Source organism: Triticum aestivum, chromosome 5A (genome assembly GCF_018294505.1).
Source record: "Triticum aestivum cultivar Chinese Spring chromosome 5A, IWGSC CS RefSeq v2.1, whole genome shotgun sequence".
Classification (NCBI taxonomy): Eukaryota; Viridiplantae; Streptophyta; class Magnoliopsida; order Poales; family Poaceae; genus Triticum; species Triticum aestivum.
In genome coordinates, this window is record NC_057806.1 from 588,556,700 (window position 1) to 588,571,726 (window position 15,027).

Consider the following 15,027-nt stretch of genomic DNA (forward strand, 5'->3'; position numbering starts at 1 on the left):
CCTTTGTGGAAACCATAAAGGGGTGGCAATCGGGGTGGTTCTATATCACCGAGCCACGTGACCCTGCATGGGCAGCGGCCCCCGAGTTCCGATCTGGCATCCCCACGTGGCTCACCTCCTGGAAAGAGAAGGGCCTGTCCTGGGGTAGTTCGAAAGAGCTGACCGGACTCCAAACATGTTTTTGAAACATGGTGGACAAGAAGCTCAAGCTTGTCAACATAGTCCAAGTTATGCTCATCCGCCGGATACTCCCGTGCCAACAATGGGAGTTCAACTTGTGGGAGTTCAATCCGGCGCAGCACCGAACTCTGAACAGGCTCTTCGACACGACTCATGAAGACGCCTGGAGGGTGCTGTTCAAAAGTGCCGAGGTCCCCCCTATTACGGAGGATCGCGGATTCAGCGCGAAGCGCCAAGCCAGTGCGGTAAGCTGCTTTACCTTTCACATGATACTTATTTTTTCATATAGATTGACTCTATGTGGGATCTAAACTCCCGTACCTTTGACAGGACTGGCAGAAGATGGCCGGACAGATCGATTGTTCGGCTCCTTTGCCTGAAGGCCCCGCAGACCCTCTTCTGGCGAAGATGTTGACTCCAGCCCCTTATACGGTGTCGGAGAAGACCAAGAAGGCCAAGGGAACTCGAAAGAGTTCCTGACGCCAGGCGTCGTCGGACTCACCGTCCGATGACTCTGCGGCGCACTCTTCCCCTGAAGACGAGGAAGAAGAAGAAGAAGAAGATGCTCCCCCACCGACTGCGGGAGACAGGAAAAGGAAGGCCGCCCCAACTGGGGGGGGGGGGGCGAAGGGTCCAAGAAGGGAAGGACTCTCCTTCCGGACAGCTCCACCGCCGCCGACGAAGGCGAAGACGAGTGGTTGCCCAGGGCCAAGCCCCCAGGGAGATCGTAAGTACTCGGATACCAAAGTAACCCATAGGATTCCTTTGTCGCACTGCTTTCCCTAACACCTAACACAATTATGCAGGCCGCCCCGAGCCAGTATCGATGTATCGTCGGACGGCTCCTTGGGCTTGTCGGACATGGATAGCGATCCAGTCCCGACCGCCACCTCCCCTCATCCTGCCGACGACGCCGAGGTGTTGTCTCAAGAGGCACCGGATCGAGGGGAGACAGTCCCGGAGGCGCCTCAAGGCGACCTTCCGGACTCTGGGAGCCGAGGGGACGGGGCCCCTGAGAGCTCCGAGTTCGGCCCTCAGCCGAACACCGCGCCGGAACCTCCAGCGGTTCCAGGCTCGGGCAGGTGGCCTCCTTCTAAAAGGGGAAGGACGCTTGTGCCGGTGACCTCTGTCCATCCAGAGGCGCCGGACAATCTGCTGGAAGCGCTTCACAGCGCTTCCATCGACGAGGAGCACCGCACTATCATGAGTGCGGTGATCCAGAAGGTTCAGTCCGCCAAGAGCGGATTGACTGAAGCCTGTGCCAGCCTTCTAACAGGCTTTGAGGTAAGTGTTTTAAAATGTAGTAGAAATATTACCGCATAGACAGTAGCCCCTGATGCTTTGTTCGGTGTTCACAAAGAAAAGCCGAACAGAGGATCAAATAATATCGCAGAAGTCTAATATAAGTATGTCAATATGTGTATGCAGGCTTCGCTGCTGGCGTCCGCCGCACTAACTGTGGAGGTCGCCGTACTGAAGCAGGACCTCGAGGGGTCTAGGAAATAGCTTGACCTTGTCAAGAGGCAGCTCGAGGAGAACAAGGGTAAGTAATACCCTGTCTATAGAAATGTATATATAAAAAAGGACGCGATTGCAAAATGACAGGATCATTGTATGTTTGCCAGGGGCCACGACTGAGGTGGCGACCCTGAAGCAAGCGCTAACCAAGGCCGAAGATAAAGCGGCCAAGGAGCGCACCGAGCGAGAGAAGCACGAGGCTCGGGTGGGCGAGGTGCAGCAAGAGCTCCAGGCTCTTGTGGCGAAGCACGAGGCGTTGGAGCTTGACTCAAAGACGCGGGAGTCTGAGCTTGCCGCGTCCCTCGAGAGTGTAAAAAGTGCCAAGGCCAAAGCCCAAAAGGCCCTCCAAGAGATCGACGCGATGAAGAAGATAGCGGCGGGTAAGGCTTTCTATATGCAAAGCAAGCATGTAAAAGTAAATTACCGATTACTTACCCGGATCCGGAGCTCTTCAGGAGCATTCGCAGATTTGCCCCGCAGTGTGTCCGATGCCGCACAATTTTACCAGGCCGAGGATGGAAGCTCGACGGAGAAGTTGTTCTGGTCTCAGTATGCTGAGGCTGAACATCCGATGCCAGTGAGCGACCAGCTGAAGTAGATGGTCGAGCTACATAAGGCGGCCGATTAGGCCATGAAGAGCTTTATAGTCCGGCTATGGCCTGGCGATGCCCTTCCGAACAGCTTCTTCGGCCTGGTGAGGCGGCTTGTGGATGCCTGCCCGCGGCTGGAGGTCGTCAAGCGATCTGTCTGCATTGAAGGTGCACGCCGGGCTTTCGCCCGTGTGAAATTGCAGTGGGTCAAGCTAGACGCCGTGAAGCTGATCAAGGAGGGACCGCCAGAGGGCAAGGAGCACCGCCACCCCGAGATGTACTACGAGGGTGTTCTGCCGGGTGCCCGTCTCATCGCGGACGAGTGTTCAAAAGATGTAATATTTGAATAAACTTGCTCGTGTGATCCTGTATGATGAAAACTTGTTTCATATGCGCTATGCAACGCTTGTGTGAATTTAAAATATTACCTTCTGTTTGGCCGTTTATCCAATCTGAGAGATGGCTAGTCCTCGGCTTCTGCCCCCATGCCACGAGTGCTGGGGTGTTCGGGATAAACCTGAGCACTCTTGTTCCCATATTTGGGTCCTTCGAGGGAGGTGCTCAGCACAACGAACAAGGCAACCAGACTAATAATGCTTTATCACTCTCACTTAGCCATAGAATTCTATAATTTTAAATTCCGGCGAAGCCCCTGGTATTCGGAAGGCCGAATTCAGGGCGCGATACATGCATGTAAGCCGGACAGGGCCGGCCCCTCGCCCTAAGCAGCATAAGTCTTTAGGGACTCGAAAAACCTTGCCGAACAGCGACCAGTCTCTCGCCTTATCATGACAGTCAGTTTTAGCTTTCTCTACTGAGGTGCTAAGCCCGACAGAACCGGGGCACAATCGCAGTAGTTCTCCTAGCGCTACCTTAGCCGATAGAGCGGAACGTAAGGTACCAAAACATAGGAGCCGGGCAAACCCAATATTTGACCAAAGACATGATTCGGAGCTGATGCATATAATGCTATAAGTTCGGGGTGTCGCACTTGTGAAAGTGTTCAAACTTTTCACACCACATTGTGGGGTACGTAAGCCCCTGGTGTATAAGGCGTCATTAATGAACACACACACACATACATATAACAAGAATGCAAGAATAGTCGTAATGTCATGCATTGTTTATTAAAAAATTGCGTTAAAGCAGAGTGATACAGATAGTGCGATAAGCAAAGAGTAGGACTATGTCCTTTCCAAGGGCAAGCTGAGGAATGATATTAAATTGAATATTTCACTCATTACTGTAATCAACCTGGGAATTCCGTGATATAACGTAGCTGTCCGCCTCCTTGGTTGCTGCATCATGTGTTCGGCAATAGTGCTGCCGAACAGTGTTTCCAGAGATTAAGGTCCTGAAAGAAAAAGAAAAATAACCGAACGGGAAGCCCCTAGAGCGGTTTAGGCCGCTTCTTGGGGCGTGCCGTAGTTGTGCCCCCCTCCCCACCTGTGCCCATGGTATTTTTAATGCGTAATTATGTACGCGCGGCACGAGTTTCGCTGCTGGGCTGGGATTGGGGTGGCCGCCGTATTGCTACGCGAGCTCAGATCACGCCAGACGGTCTATTTGCCGATTACCCCGAGCGCGCTTGAAGGTGTCCGGGTTGTGAAGCGCCGAACTGGTTGATTGCCTTGAGAGGCTGCTTTGCATTTCTGCTGTGAGGGTTGCAGTGTGCTCCTTTGTTCGGAGAGAGCGCTCTGTGTTTCCATTGACTGTGATAACTCCGCGAGGTCCTGGCATCTTGAGCTTGAGGTATGCATAATGCGGTACCACATTGAATCTAGCAAATGCGGTTCGCTCGAGCAGCGCGTGATAACCACTGCGGAACGGGACTATATCGAAGATTAACTCTTCGCTTCGGAAGTTATCCGGGGATCCGAAGACCACTTCCAGTGTAATTGAGCCTGTGCAATGGGCATCTACACCTGGAATGACGCCCTTAAAGGTCGTTTTTGTGGGTTTGATCCTTGAGGGGTCTATACCCATTTTGCACACTGTGTCCTGATAAAGCAGGTTCAGGTTGCTGCCGCCGTCCATAAGGACTCGAGTGAGGTGAAATCCCTCGATGATTGGGTCTAGGACCAGTGCGGCGAATCCGCCATGACGGATACAAGTGGGGTGGTCCCTGCGATCGAAGGTGACCGGATAGGAGGACCAAGGGTTGAACTTTGGGGCGACTGGCTCCAACGCATATACGTCCCTGATCGCACGCTTCCGCTCCCTCTTGGGGATGTGGGTTGCGTATATCATGTTCACCGTCCGCACTTGCGGGGGAAACCTCTTCTGTCCTCCAGTGTGCGGCTGCCGGGGCTCCTCCTTGTCGTCGCTATGCGACCCCTTGTCCTTGTTTTCGGCAATTAACTTGCCGGCCTGCTTGAACACCCAACAATCCCTATTGGTGTGATTGGCTGGCTTGTCTGGGGTGCCGTGTATTTGACACGAGCGATCGAGTATACGGTCCAAGCTGGACGGACCCGACGTACTTTGTTTGAATGGCTTTTTCCGCTGACCGGGTTTAGAGCCTTTGAATCCGGCATTGACTGCCATATCCTCAGTATTTTCGCTGTTAATGCAGTGCTTATGCTTGTTGCGACGTGACCTGCTATTGCCATCCTTGGTATCTAAGGTACCATGGTTCTTTGATATGTTATTACTGCGAGCCAGCCAGCTGACTTCTCCCGCACAAAAGCGGGTCATGAGCATTGTGAGAGCTGCCATAGATTTCGGCTTTTCCTAACCAAGGTGTCGGGCTAGCCACTCATCTCGGATGTTGTGCTTGAAAGCCGCTAAGGCCTCCGCATTCGGACAGTCGACGATTTGATTTTTCTTTGTAAGGAACCGAGTCCAGAATTTCCTGGCCGACTCTTCTGGCTGCTGAATCATGTGGCTCAAATCATCGGCGTCTGGTGGTCGCACATAAGTGCCCTGAAAGTTGTCGAGGAATGTGGCTTCCAGATCTTGCCAACAGCTAATGGAGTCCGCTGGCAAGCTGTTAAGCCAATGTCGCGCTGGTCCTTTGAGCTTTAGTGGGAGGTATTTGATGGCATGTAAGTCATCGCCGCGGGCCATGTGGATGTGGAGGAGGAAATCCTCAATCCATACTGCGGGATCTGTTGTGCCGTCGTATGATTCGATATTTACAGGTTTGAAACCTTCTGGGAATTGATGTTCCATTACTTCATCTGTGAAGCATAAGGGGTGTGCGGTGCCTCTGTATTGGGCTATATCGTGACACAGCTCGAATGGGTCTTGCCCGCTGTGTTCGGCCCAGCCGGATTTGCTTTTAATGTATCCGGCATGACGTTTGTCGTCTCGCAGAGTGGTGCTCCCTCGTGATCCGTAGATCGATCTTGAATGCTTTGCCTTGTCCTCCAATATGTCTCGCAAGTCTGGCGTATCTCCCCATGCCTTTTTATTTGAATGGCGTTGGGGTGGAGGCTGAGCTTTTGGCTGGAATGCCTCTCTATCGCGGCCACGAGGTGGCCTATCAGCCATATCATACGCTTCTTCCTCCAGTCGGGGTAGTAACCTGCGCCTTGGGTAACTCTTGGAGGGGCGCTTGAGTTTATATTCCTCGGCCGCGAGGACTTTAGTCCATTTGTCAGCTAGCAGATCTTGATCAGCTTGAAGCTGCTGCTGCTTTTTCTTCAGGCTATTTGCCGTGGCCATAAGCTGGCACTTGAAGCGCTCTTGTTCGACGGGATCCTCTGGTACAGCAAATTCATCGTCGTTGAGGCTTGCCTTGTCTTCGGAGGGGGGCATGTGATTGTCATCCTCCTCCTCTTTGTCTACCGCTCTCTCAGGAGAGCTGGCTCCTCCATCCTCCTGCTCTAAATCTTGCTGGAGGGGTTTGTTGTTTTCTTCGGCACTATCCGGAGTGTTATTATCTCCTGTGCCGGTATCACCACTTTTGCTTTGGCCGGACTTAGAGCGGCGCCGCTGACGTCGGCGTTTGGGTTGCTTCTTGGAGGGGTCATCCTCCGCTATCCCGTCGCCATTGCCTTCTTTGGGTGTATCCACCATGTATATGTCATATGACAAGGTGGCTTTCCAGTGCCCTATAGGTGCTGGTTCATGTTTGTCTCCTACATCGTCGTCCATACCATCGATGTCTTCGGAGTCGAAGTTGAGCATGTCGGTTAAATCATCGACAGTGGCTACGAAGTGGGTGGTGGGTGAGCATCGAATTTCTTCGTCGTTTGCATCCCAATCCTGTTGGCCATAATCCGGCCAGGGCTCTCCTGATAAAGAGAGAGACCTTAGTGAATTCAGAATGTCGCCGAAGGGCGAGTGCTGAAAGATATCCGCGGCGGTGAATTCCATGATCAGCGCCCCATCGGATTCGATTGGCGGGGGCGCGGATGGTTCGGAGTCCGGAAAAGAGTCCGGCACCTTGGAGTCACGGGCTACGCAGAGGTTTAGGCTGGTGTTTGGCTCGATCGCCGTTGAGACTGCAACCCCTGAGGCGGTGTCTAACCACCCGTCCTCGATTGGCGCAGTTGGCTCCGAGCTAAGGGTCGGAGCTGATGCGGGCGCAGCCTTTGGGGTACTGTTCGGCGGCAGAGCTAGGTCATACCCATCGCGACAGTGCGGCGCACCCGGCTGTGGCTCGAATCCATTGAAGATCAAGTTTCCGCGGATGCCGGCCGTGTAGTTCAAACTTCCAAATCTGACCTGATGGCCAGGGGCGTAGCTTTCAATCTACTCCAGATGGCCAAGCGAATTAGCCCGTAGTGCAAAGCCGCCGAATACGAAGATCTGTCCGGGGAGAAAAGTCTCACCCTGGACCGCATCGCTATCGATGATAGTAGGAGCCATCAAGCCTAACAGCGATGACACAGAGGAACTCTCAATGAAAGCACCAATGTCGGTGTCAAAACCGGCGGATCTCGGGTAGGGGGTCTCGAACTGTGCGTCTAGGCCGGATGGTAACAGGAGGCAGGGGACACGATGTTTTACCCAGGTTCGGGCCCTCTTGATGGAGGTAAAACCCTACGTCCTGCTTGATTGATATTGATGATATGGGTAGTACAAGAGTAGATCTACCACGAGATCAGGGAGGCTAAACCCTAGAAGCTAGCCTATGGTATGATTGTATGTTATGGTTGTTGTCCTACGGACTAAAACCCTTCGGTTTATATAGACACCGGAGAGGGTTAGGGTTACACAAGGTCGGTTACAAAGGGGGAGATATCCATATCCGTATTGCCTAGCTTGCCTTCCACGCCAAGTAGAGTCCCATCTAGACACGAGACGAAGTCTTCAATCTTGTATCTTCATAGTCCAACAGTCTGGCCAAAGTATATACTCCGGCTGTCCGGAGACCCCCTTATCCAGGACTCCCTCACCATCCCTTCTCAATAACCCGGGTGCGTCCTCGGACGGTGATCAGTCACGCCTCAAATTATCCATTCCATAACCGGATACCTCAAACTAGAAACCTCAAGTCCATACTATTACATACGACGTAAACCTAATCTTAGGTGGAGCTTGTCCAGCTTCGTTGTGCCCATCTCCGGTGGCCGGCTATGCTCGCCAGAGTGTTGGTATGGTCACCGGCGAGGTAGAGTAGGACACGGGAGACGAGCCGGCTCACGGGACTTAAGGCGCCGCCATCTCATGTCCTACTCTTCCTCGTCGGAGCCCGGAACCCTGACGCTGCCGGTGGATGTCAGATCGATGATGGATCCGTCCTAGGACGAGCCAGCGACATCCACCACGACACGGTTGCGGCGCCCGGATTGGTGCACCACACGGGGTGTCGGAGAATGCAACTCCACCTCGCCAACGTCCACTGCCGCAAGGGACGCCGCCGCCACCCGCGCCCGCTACCTCGCACGGTGGGCACACCATGCCATGTTTGAATTAGATGACGCCCATGGTGCCTCTTCTACCTCGGCACACCAATAGAGGGTTGCGCGTCCGCCACCGTGTTCGGACGACAGACGGACCACACTGCCTCTAGTGAGGCAGAGATGCCACACCTAGCGACGGGTACATGCACCATTTGGGCTTACGCAATGGATTTCCGACGAAAGGAGTCTGAGCATAGCCGTCAGGCGGTCTCCTCCCGGGAGTGGTGGAACGCAAGCCAAGCGGTCATCTCCTCCTCCAGGTCAGCTAGGGGGCGATGGGTCTAGAGGTGTAGGACTCGGATCCGATGCCCGCCTTGCCGGAGAAGGCCGAAGATCGCCGGAAGGGAGCTTGGGGGCGGAATAAAGTGGAGGGGAAAGGAGTGGAGTGACTAGGGTTTGGTCCGTGGAGCGAATGAGAACAATTATATGTGGAATCGGGTGGGCCATAATGGACCGGGTTCAGCGTGGCTGACGCGCCCAGGCCTCCCCATACCCACCCCATATTTGGGCTGGATATGCGGGGTGTCGGTCAGCCCTGGCGTTTTAGGCCGGTTTGAGGTGCCCGTCTAGATCTGGGTTTTTTTTACCGGTCACGGACTGGTCCGTCCGCCCGGGCATATGAGGAGGATTTGGGGTGCCGGCTATAGATGCTCTTACAAAACATTAGATAGGACAAACCACTGATTTATTCGGTATTATTAGTAATTAATAATAAATGATTTTGGACATCGTCCATGTAGAGGCCGATGGTATTCCTCTTTTTTCGAGAAAAAGAGAGGACCAACTATGGGAGGAGGGGGTCTAGTCATTGGTCACCTCCCTTGTCTCTCTATCCATAATGCAGGCTTAGTCTAGCAATGTCCTTTGGCGACCACAGAAGAGAAGGTGGATGAGATAGTGGTGGCTAGGGTTTCCACCCGAGCAATCCTGTGAGAGTACCACGGGGCAAAGCACGGAGCACACGCTGTCGGAGCCACACTGGTCGCTACGGGGCAAATTTGACAATTTTAACATGTGAACGAAAACATTTCACAAAATGAACTGTGTTGCAAAAAAATTCACCTAGCTGACCTTTTTGAGTGGCGCCCGACACGAAGGCGCCACACCCTACGGTGCAGCGCCTAGCTCGCAGGTGTTGCAAGTCTGTCCAGCGTGGCACCCCGGGCCCTACTTCTGGTTCTGCTGCGCCTAGCTGAAAGGAGCTGCACAGTGTAGTGCAGCGCCTAGCTGAAAGGAGATGCACTATTTTATATTAAAACCGTTATAACTTTTAATCTGTGTATCCGATGAAAACGTGCCTTATATCAATGTTGTGCATTTTTCTATGTTCTACGCAATGGTGGCATTTTTATCTATGTTAGGATCAATTTGCTTGATGAAAACTCTGTGGCAAAAGTGCATCATATTATAACTGTCAGAATCTGTTAAAACTTACAAACTTTTTGAGTAGCCTAAAAGCCGAGTTCAAATCAAAGAACATGTGCTCTTGCTACTGACAACAAACATTATAAGTGTTAAATTTTAAGAGTATATAAGTATATATCTTTACAAAATGCAAAGTTCTATTGACATCCAATGACTTGGTGAAATTAACGTGTTAATCTAGTAGAATATTGCCTTAGGTACTTTAGTGTCTCAACAACATAGTGATGCAAATATTTTTAGTGGGTACGAAAATGACATGGACATTGATGAGGCACGGACTAGCGAGACGCTAATTTGTGCGTGTAGATGGCCCGATCTTTCACGGCGATGCTTGATCAACAGTCCGTCTCCTTGTTCCTCCCCGCAACCTCCAAGAATAATTTTCACCCACATACGGAAATACACGAATAAAAATAATGATCCCCTTGGATCGGCACGTAGGTGTTGATGTGATGATCAACCCTCCGTCGCTAGTAAATTTTCACAATAGAAAAATCACAGATGATATACAAGATATGGTCGCTCGAAACTCGGACGTTTTCTGTATGTCCCATAACTCACGAATAAACCAAAACTGCCCCATGATGATCCTCCCCACGCCATGTTTTTCTTATAGTCCAAATCTGGTCGTACTATGCGTACATGACCATGCACGTCTCTTCGTCTTGAATCTAATGCATGCAACACTTCATTGATCTTTGGTCTGCTAATTACAGAATTTATTCTCGGTCCACACAACTGACGTACATGATCATTGTTTCCTCGATGCAATCTGACCGCATGCATGACATTATTTTCCGTAATCTTTTCATGGCTTCTCTCCTTAACTGGCTTAGCTTCGATAGCATTAACAATTGATGGTGCCATGCCTGTATCAGACATAAAGTAGACATAAGATCGATTTTCCAACTTCCATAATTAGATCATATTCATATGATGCCAGGATTAATTACTATGGATCTTATAAAATGCAACTTTCTGGGGTAGAAATTCATTTATATCATGTTAGTCACTTAGATGCACGAAATGAACATGTTAAAGATGACCAACATGGCAAGGACAGGCATGGTGTGGAAGTACACATTACGTAGTGCAAAACTCATGTAGGATGAAAATGCATAAGAGCTATAGGTCAATGGATATCATCAAGCCAAGTTTGCAAATTTTAACAGATTCTGTCAGTTATATTATGATGCACTTTTGCCACAAAGTTTTCATCAAGCAAATTGATCCTAACATAGATGAAAATGCCACCATTGCGTAGAGCACAGAAAAATGCACAACATTCATGTAAGACACGTTTTCATCGGATACACGGATTAAAAATTACAACAGTTTTAATATAAGATAGTGCAGCTCCTTTCAACTAGGCGCTGCACTACACTGTGCAGCTCTTTTCAGCTAGGCGCTGCACTACATTGTGCAGCTCCTTTCAGCTAGGCGTTGCACAACCAGGAGTGGGGCCCGGGGTGCCACGCTGGACAGACGTGCAACGCCTGCGAGCTGGGCGCTGCACCGTAGGGTGTGGCGCCTTCGTGCCGGGCGCCACTCAAAACGGTCACCTGAGTGAATTTTTTTCTTCAAAATGGTTCATTTTGTGAAATCTTTTCATCCACAGGTTAAAATTGTCAAATTTGCCTCGCTACGGCCATCATTGGAATGGCAATCCAGTCATCAAGTTCGGTACGGTTAACTGTTGGTAACCACTGGTAGACTAGCTAGCCTAACCAACGGGAATTCCATGGAGCAGATCAATCTCACACACTTCAGTGACAGACTAAGACCGCAGGAGGGGCCCAACAGGGAGCAGCTAGAGCCGTGAAGAAAGGTCCCAGCGGCTACATCACACATATGTACATAACTCGCTGCCGCTGTCTGAGCTAATGGACATTTTCCCCATTGATTACAGAGATGGTTATATAACGAACATGATACATACAGGCATATATGCGCACAGTTTTTCTGCAGCTATCGAGCTACCGGACATCGCCGCATTGATTAGATAACGAACACATGACGTCGACCGCTCCCCCGCGCGTCTTTTTTGACCGAGCGGGACGTGCGGGAACATGGAGGCCATGCGCGCCGCCGGCCGCGCCCGTCGCGCCATCGCGGAGATCGTTCTCCCCTGGGCTCTGCTGCCTGCTCCACCTCCACTGATGGCGTGGCTGCCGTGAGCCGCCGGCTATCCGCGATGGAATCGCGAGTGATTCCTGTGATTCCGCCCGAGGTTGAGGACGGGAACGCGGGGGTCGTAGTCATACACGCACTGCTGGCGGTTGTGATGCTCCGTGGATTCGTGTGGGTGGCCATGGAAGCTGGAATCTCTTGGAGGACGCTCTCGCTTATCCATCCATGAAACATATCAGAATTCCACGACAGCTGAACCGGTTTTCCATGGAATCCCTTCGTTCGGAGTGTGTACTCACCGATGCAGCTAGTACAAAGGTGGACGCTCTGTGCACGCATGTAATGTAATCATCATCATTTCTATCCAACAGAGACATGCATATAGTATGCCGGCCACGGCGCACAAGGATGGATGTCAGCGTCGGGGTATCTCATGTCCGTTCATGTACGCAATCAGTGCCCGATCGATGCGACGGCCACCTTTGTGTGCATTTAAGAACAGCGGGGCCAGGCGCCCAAAGTCGTCACCCTAATTACGGAGATCACCATAGCTTGTCCGCTACGACTACGAACGCTGCAGATAAGATTCCGTTCGGGTCGCCGGCGGCGGCTGTGCGTGCTCCTATGTGCGACCGTGAGCCGCTCTTTCGGTTCCCACCGCGCCTACGCAACTCCTCTCGATGAATGGAACGGTCATTGCTTCGTTCCGTGGAGGGCAGCCTTCCTTTCTACTGTGAAATGGTGGTGATTTGCCTCCAACTTTCTACTGTGAGTATTTGCTTAACAGAAGAAGACATCAAATGACCAGAATTGCGGCCAGGGACGATCCACGTACGTATAGGTTGCACACACACCTGACATGCTAGCCACCCCATCGAGCTTTGCTCGATTGGTTGTCCAGTTGAAGCTTAAGGTATGTGGGCGCAACGTGAACGTGCGGCCACTGCATGTTTCTGCTTAAGTAAGCTCAAAGAGAGAGCTTACACTCAAGTGCTACCAGAGAGAATGAGATGTATTGTTTGCTACGTCACTAAGCACTTGCATAAAGGGAGACACCTTTGATGCTTATGTTAACCGTGTACATAACGGTCACGTAACTATGAAAGCAAAATATGGGGGATGCTCCCCCTTCCCTAATCCCTCTTCTGATAGATGATGCAACTCTTATTACCGGTAAATAAAGAGGAGGTGATATTAAACCTATTCCACAGGTAAAATTAAACACTTCACATGGAAGCCCTTGAATGGATCGTTACCGTGCTACGGTGTATTAGCAAGCAGACACATCCCACTTATTCCCCAATGCTCGTTTTGCGCAACTGGATTAGAAGATATACAACATTGCCTGTTTACTTGCAAAAGAGTGGAGGAAGTTTGGACTGAACTGGGTCTGTATGATGTAATCTTAGAGGTAGTGGAACAGGACCGTTCGGGATCTATCACAGTGGAAATTATTTGCAAGATCAAATCTGTTACGGAGGGTCTCTCTATAGCAGAGCTTATATTGGTTGCGGCGTGGTACTTGTGGTGGCAACGACGTCAACACGTCGAGACGATTCAAACCGCAGATAGGGCCGCACTATCTATTAGAGTGTTGGCTACTAATTTCCTTCATGCATACACAAACAAACAGCCGGAACGGTGTGGTGATCACATGTGGAGGCGGCACTAAGCGATGTAGTAAAAGTAAATGTTGACGCAACCTATCACTCTGGAACCCTAACAGGAGCAACGGGTGCTCTCGCCCGTGATGGATGAGGGAGGTTTATTGCGGCAGCAACATGGTACATCCCTCATGTTAGCAATGTTGATTTGGCAGAAGATGGCGATTCAAAATGGATTATATTTAGCAGGGAAGATTGGATGTGACAATGTCCTAGTCGAGTCTGATAATAGCTTCGTTGTGGAGACGGTTCAAAACCCAGATGATTATGTTGGATTGGAGGCAGCTTTGGTGATGGAGTGCAAGCATCTATCTTTGGATTTTGCAAATGTCGATTATTCACACTGCCTCCGCGAAGTGAACGAAGTGGCGGATGCATTAGCACATAATTCGTTTAGTGATAAATCCTCCAATCTCTGGGAATTTTCTATTCCGGACTTTATTTCTCATCTCATTGTAAACTATTTGGCTGTTATTTAAGGAATAAAGTCTCTATTGGTTCAAAAAAAAAGGAGGTGATTAGGTTAAAAAAACTACGAAAGCAAAATAAATCACCTTCAAGTTCCTCACAATTAATCAGGGTATGTTGAAATATCATGCAATTTTAGAATAAACTTAATACGGAAAAATAACATAACAAGCGTGCTTGCGAAATAAACCAATCAAGACAAACTAGACATGTCTAGCATATTTCTAAATGAGGCAAATGCAAATGTCAATAGTGAGATGGTTCGCAACTTCGCATATTGTGTTGGTTGTAAAGTCTGTGACAAGACTGTTGTCGCCCATGTTGGTGGAGCTGGTGTGATCCCACATTAGAGGAGGAGTAATTGAAGTAGTCAATCGTCTATCCTTGATGTAATCGGTCTATAGCAAAACAGTCATGTCGGACACTCCTTGAAAACCCTTCACCCGGTGTAGGTTATCAAGGGGCGTAATTCTGAAGACCGAGATGGAACACATCGCCCACATGTGGTGAGGCGAGGTGGCTGATTGAGTGTATGTTGTTGGGTGCGGGTCGCCGGCGCCGGCGCGCGAGGGGCTTTGGAGCGGGAGAAGACAGAGCGAGCGAGTGTGCCGCGCGCGGAAGCGGGCACCGCAAATACACCGCGCGGGGTACCGCTTCCTGCCGCGCGCCCAACTGCTTATACCGCGCGCGCGGTTATTGCGCGCCCGCTGCAGCCATCCGCCGGGTTGCACGCGCGCTAAAGTGGGTCTATTTACGGCGCGGCGCCTGTTTAGCGCGTATGTTGGAGATGCTCTAATAGCACGATTTTAGGAACTAGGAAACTTCTATGCATAGCGTCATTGGTTTTGGGAACCTTTCGTCGGGTTTTGGGAAGGTTTCAACCATTTTTTCTTCTATTTTCTCCGTTGTATTCATCAATTATATTAGTTTTCTTTTGATTTTCTAATTCTTATTTTCCTTTTTGTCATGTTTTTTTAAAATTGACATTGACATTTTTCCAGTTCCACGCTGCAATTTTTCCCTTTTCTTTTAAAAAAATGGAGGTTGCTGTTTTTAAACACGTGGACATTTTTTGAATGACATGAATGTTTCATAAAATCACACAAATACATTATTAAATTTCATAAACATTTTTTCCACGCACATTGAACGGTCTTAAAAATTTACATAAAAATATGTTTTTGGAATATGTACATA